Below are 6,000 nucleotides of genomic sequence, written 5' to 3' on the forward strand. Positions count from 1 at the left end.
TTTCCTAACTCCTAGTCAGGAAGCACAAAAAGCAATATTCTAAAAAGACAAGATGTTGAATTATATTTCACAGCATAGTTTATTGAAGTAAAAGCTCTTGCCTGAGGCCGCTCATGACACTGATGCGGGTATTCTGCCAGCTCTCTTAACCAGAGAGGATCCTAGGGCGCCTGGGTGGCTCAGTTGGTTAAGCGTCTGACTCTGGATTTTGGCTCAGGTCATGATCTCACGGTTCATGAGTTCAAGCCCCACATTGAGCTGCGCTGACAACAAGGATCCTGCTTGGGATTCTCTCTCTCCCAATCTCTCTCTGCTCCTACCCCACTCATGCACTCGTGCCCTCTCTCTCTCTCTCTCTGTCTCTCTCTCTCTCTCTCTCTCTCAAAATAAATAAACAATAGAGAGGACCCCAAGAGATGCAAACACTCTTGTCCATGGCCTCATCAGCAGATGCAAAACCCATGCCTTGCTCAGCCAAAACCAAAAAAACAAGAGGGTGGAGTATATTAATCTCACAAAGTCTGTCATATCAAGCCCTGGTACCACAGGGTAGGGCCTGAAGTTTACAATTTGGGGTTCCTCTTTAAGGAAAAGAGTAGAAATTTTGAAAGTGAATATTTACTTCAAATGAGAAAATAAATCACAAATAAAAAATTATTTGATACTTATTAATGCTGCAAAATATTTTTAATTAAATAGTAATTGTAGGGGCACCACCCACTGACTGGGTGGCTCAATCAGTTGAGCTTCCAACTCTTGATTACAGCTTAGGTCATAATCTCAGCGTTCGTGGGATCAAGTCCCACACCAGGCTCAGCACTAACAGCATGGAGGCTGGTTGGGATTCTCACTCTCTCCCTCTCTCTCTGCCCCTCCTTCACTCATTCTCTCTCAAAATAAATAAATAAACACTTTAAAATAAATAAATAATTGTATTAGTTATTGCCTGCCTGTTCTATAATACTTATTTTTCTATATTTTTTGACTTCATACTCTTCATATTATGATTTATAATATCATTTCTATGGAAATAATAGAAAGAATCCAGTCTATCCTGTACCGTGGTTGCTCAAAAATTGTTCTTCATTTACTAATCACTTAGACAAATTTCTTATTGGTTGTAGTGCAATATATGTTTTTAGAATTGCTGTCAAATTAGGGAAAACCTTCATCAAATTTCTTTATTTCTTTTATGCATAAGTTGTAAGGTTTCAAGAATTTCAAGTTTTCTTGAACAGTGATTAATACTAAATATTCCTTGAGTTGATGACACTCATTAACCAGTTTGCAATATATTAAAAGTTTTGCATTATCTTCATCAATGTTAGTATTTTGTCTCAAACCTGCTAGGCATTTAAATCTTTTTCCAGTGTATTCATTTGGTTCACTCCTCTTCTATAACTGGATTATCAAACAATTCAGTTTGATAACAATTGATAACAATTAATAACAATTCAGTTATTATTCAAAATTTCTCTTTTCTTCTTAAAGAATTACAGTTTTGGTATGACTTGAAAAAAAAATGTTGCAATTTGCTTCTTAATGTCATGTTGATTTCTATTGATGTCAATGCTAATTGTCTTTTTTATTTTACATGCATTAATTGTTATGTGACTTTTCTTAGTTTTCCAATAAATAAGTGTATATAATAAAAGAAAGAACTCCTCAAATATGTTCCAAACAGCAGTCTATAATTTCTCACTCGTTTTATTAAAATGTCCCCAAATGTCTTTCCAAACTGCAGATAAAGTGGCATCATCAAGCTTTATCAACTCTTTGAAGAAGTGTTTTAAATGTTTGAAGAAACATCTTTAAGTCTATGTTCAGGTTTCCCTTCCCAGCCTAGGAAAAATTTTAGAAGCTTAATGTTGATGTCCTCATGGTACAAAGCTTGAACAGCTTTCTAATGGGAAGCATTACACTTGGATTCTTTAAAGAAAATTCTAAGTTGTCAAATATTCTATTTGTGAGACAAATCTGAAAGGGAAAAAAAACCGCTACAAAATACAAAAGTGGGCTACAATTTCAGGGAGGGTGGAGGCAGCTTTTTCTCCAACTAGAATAAGAGGATGAACCACTGAGCACACAACCTGTGAGACCTTCCATGCCACAGTGCTGGGGGAGGGGGCACAAGGAATCTTCCTGGAAGCTATTCCTTCATTGAGAAAGCTGGCAGTAAGTTACCTCTATAGGGAACTGATTGCAAGCCACATAAATATATCTCACTAAACCCAAGTTACATCATTCCCAACACCAACCTTCCCCTCTCTTCGTCTCAAAAATGCTCGCCACCACTCCAACGACACCCAGTGCGAGGGGAAATCAGACGGAGAAAGTTGGAGTGGAAAGAGACAGCAGTCTTAAATGACTGCAATTAAAATATGCTACTTTTGCAGATTTTACTAAAACATTTGGACACATTATTAGGGCCTCTCCCACAGCCTTAGAAGAAAGGGCCCCAAGTGAGGGGCTGGGAATCTGAAGCTGCATTAGCTTCAAAGTCAGTCTGCCTCTGCTCGTTACCTAATGTAAAACAGGATTCCTGGTTTCTAGAGAAAATATTCGAATTTTATCTTTGAAAAAATAATTTGTTAAAGGCTCAGTTGACAACATGCATATTAATGCCTTCCGCTGAATCCAATCCATCTTCTTTTGCTTGCGATTCCTGGAGTGTACAGGAAACACAGAGCATTCAATTTTAATAACTCTTACAAGCATACTAAGATCCTGATCCTACCATCATTACTCTTGTAAAAGAATCTCTATTTTGTTCTTATCATAATGATATTAATTATTCAACCCGGGCACTCTGCTTTCAAAGGGATAGTTAAACAACCTTCATCCCCTCCCCCTTGTCTGAAGTCCTGCCTGGCCTCCAACAATTGAAAAAGTCTTCAACATCCACTGCGTTTTCACTGAGCCTGTTGTGTTCCTCGTAACAGTACACTTCTACACATTCACATCAGATACTCAGGGCAACGTTTCTTTAATACTTCCCTAAATGGTCCCTTTTCTTTTCTAAAATACACAATGGGGGCAGAAGGAAGGAGAGAAAGAAGAGAGGAATAAATAAGACTTTCAGGGAGAAGAATCATTGAATCCAGAAAGTAGATATAAGTTGTGATATGATAGTAAGTTCTCTGTTAAAAGAGAGAGAGAGAGAGAGAGAGAGAGAGATGATGATGGTTTTTTTTAAAGAAATCCTTTAGAATCTTGATTTTTTAAAGTTTATTTATTTTAACAGAGAGAGAGCAGGGGAGGGAGAGAGAGAGGGAATCCCAAGCAGGCCCTGCACTGAGCATGATGCCAGGCTCAATCCCACAAACTGTGAGATCATGACCTGCGCTGAAAATCAGGAGTCACACACTTAACTGACTGAGCCACCCAGGCACCCCTGGAATCTTGATTTTATCTACCTGAATCGGTTTTGTTTTACTTTTCTTTTTTTCCACCTAAATATTTGGGGGAGGGGGAATGGTCTCTATTTTCACCGTTATGATGTACAGAAGATGCTCCCTTGGTGTTTTGCTATCAGATTGATCAAGCTCTTGAGAAATGTGCCCTAATTTCTTTTACGACAGACAATATGGATGAGAGATTCTGTCTCTATCTGAAGGCATTCTGAACCATCTTACCAGAGGCAGTCAGATAATGATGCAAATGGTAAAACAAAATGGAGATAAATTTTGTAGCCCTCCTCTCACAAGGTCCCTCCTTTCTCATCACATCATGCCTTTTCTCCGAAGGTTTGTAAGGTGTTTTCTTTGTGAGCCACGTATCCATTCCCCCAATATCGTTTTTCCATTTTAGAATCTGCCTCCTTTTGTGGGCCCTTTATTCCTGGAGTCATCACCCTCCAGGCACACACTACCCCTTCCTCATGCCCCCTTCACAGTCCTTTTATCCTCCAGAGTAGCTTTTATTGATAGTGACTTCTGCCCACTTCGCACTGTCCCTCTGCCCCCATCCCCTGTCACCCTTCGCATTGGCAGCCAAGAGACCTTATGTAGAGACCAGTGAAAGGGGATAAGGACAAAGCATAGGGATCTCCTGCCTTAAATAAGGGAAAGAAGACCCAGTAGGAGACCTGGGCAGGCTGTTGACGATCACATGCAGAGACACTGGTCCCACAAAATAAATGTGAAATTGTGTGAATTAAGCTGGATCTCGTTAAGCTGGATCTCCCTGGAGAGCATGCAAGTGTGCACGCACATGCACACACACACACACACACACACACACACACGCGCGTGCGCGCACACACACACACCCTAGCATGTTGACGGAATTCTGAGGTGCCAATATGAGGCAAGGAGTGGTTATTTCTCAGTTGTTCCAAATCCACACAATCACCCTGAGAAGCGCGTAACGTAAGCTCCACCAGGGCAGGGGGCTGGTCCATTTGTTCACTGCAGCACTCCCAATACCCAGCGTGGTGCCTGAATGAATAAATGTATGAATAACTTCTAAGAGGACCCTAAGAATGAGGTCAGTAAGTATTCAAAGAAGGACTTTCTCTACCTCTGTCAGAGCTGCATTACAGTGACCCTGCTTGAATGCTCCCCACGCTCCCCACCGCTGGGGTTTAGTTCAAACTCCCCTTTGACACTCTGGTTCCTTCACAGTCCAATCCCGAACTCCCTCTCCTCTGTATCTCCTCATAACATGCACTCATTTCTTACTTTTTATTTTTTGTTTTTCTAAGTTTATTTACAGGGGAGGGGGGCAGAGAGAGAGGGAGAGAGAGAATCCCAAATGGGCTCTGTGCTGGTAGCGGGGCTCGATCCCCTGCACTATGTGATCATGAACTAAGCCGAAATCAAGGGTCAGATGCTCAACCGACTGAGCCACCCAGGAGCCCCTTCATGTTGTTTGCAAAGTGAGATGTATTTTCTGTTTAAATTTAGATTTGAGTTTTATCAAAGTGATGTAAGCAAAGTTTAAAATAATCGGGTTGTCCAACAGCAGTCCTCAGACCTCCTACCGCCACCTCCCTAAAGGCCACCACATTCAGCTTTTTTTGTTCCAACTTCTGGCACTCACCCTCAGTTAAGATACTCTTAACTGTCTGTTGACATCCTACTATGGAAGGTCAGAGTGTGTGTCTCTTTCACAAATAAAAACAAAAACTAAGGTACCACATAGCACACACCACATAATGTACTTCATCGGTGCACATTTCCTACTCTCATATCCTCTAATCGGTATATATCATAATTATACTTAAATCAATATTCAGAGTTTACAGTTGTCCCATAAATGTCCCTTATTAGGTTTAGTTATCCTTTCTCTTAGGTCTCCTTTAGTTTAGAACGGTTTCTCCGTCTTATTTTGTCTTTCATGACACTGACATTTTTGGAGAAATTGGGCCAGTTATCTTATAGAATACTTCATAATCTGGAATTGTCTGATTCTATTCCTCATGAATAGATTAAGGATAAACATTTCTGACAAGGTGCTTTTGCACTAAATTATCAGGAGGTACATAATGCCAGTGCATCCCATTATTGACTAGGGCAAATGTGACCATTGATTTGGGGGTATCTCAATTGTAAAGGTATATTTTCTTCTTTGTAATTACTAACTTAAGACTGCAAGGACTAAAGGGACCTAAAAGCTATGACTTCCCAGTAACTATGAGCACACCAGGCACCCAAATCCAGGTTTCTAAATACCATTCTCCAGTAAAAGAAACCAAGAAATACAAGGTGGTCCTAGAACATTTTGTTTGGCCTGAAAGCAGGGAAGTGGTTCTAAAACTAATGGGAACATGTCAAAAGGACATAAGATCCAGCTGGAAGGATTTCTCGCTGGCAGAATTCGGGACTATTTTAGCTCGAAAAAGAGTAACGACCATATTGATTATGAGACCTTGAATAAAAAAGACCCCATTAGTCCATAGGAACACTCACAGGAAATGGTGGTGGGCACAGGGAATAAAAGCTCTTCTTTACAAATATCATAGCTAATAAATGCTGAAGGAGTAACAGAATTAGAGGC

The sequence above is a fragment of the Prionailurus viverrinus genome, chromosome B4 (assembly GCF_022837055.1).
Source record: "Prionailurus viverrinus isolate Anna chromosome B4, UM_Priviv_1.0, whole genome shotgun sequence".
In the NCBI taxonomy this organism is placed as follows: domain Eukaryota; kingdom Metazoa; phylum Chordata; class Mammalia; order Carnivora; family Felidae; genus Prionailurus; species Prionailurus viverrinus.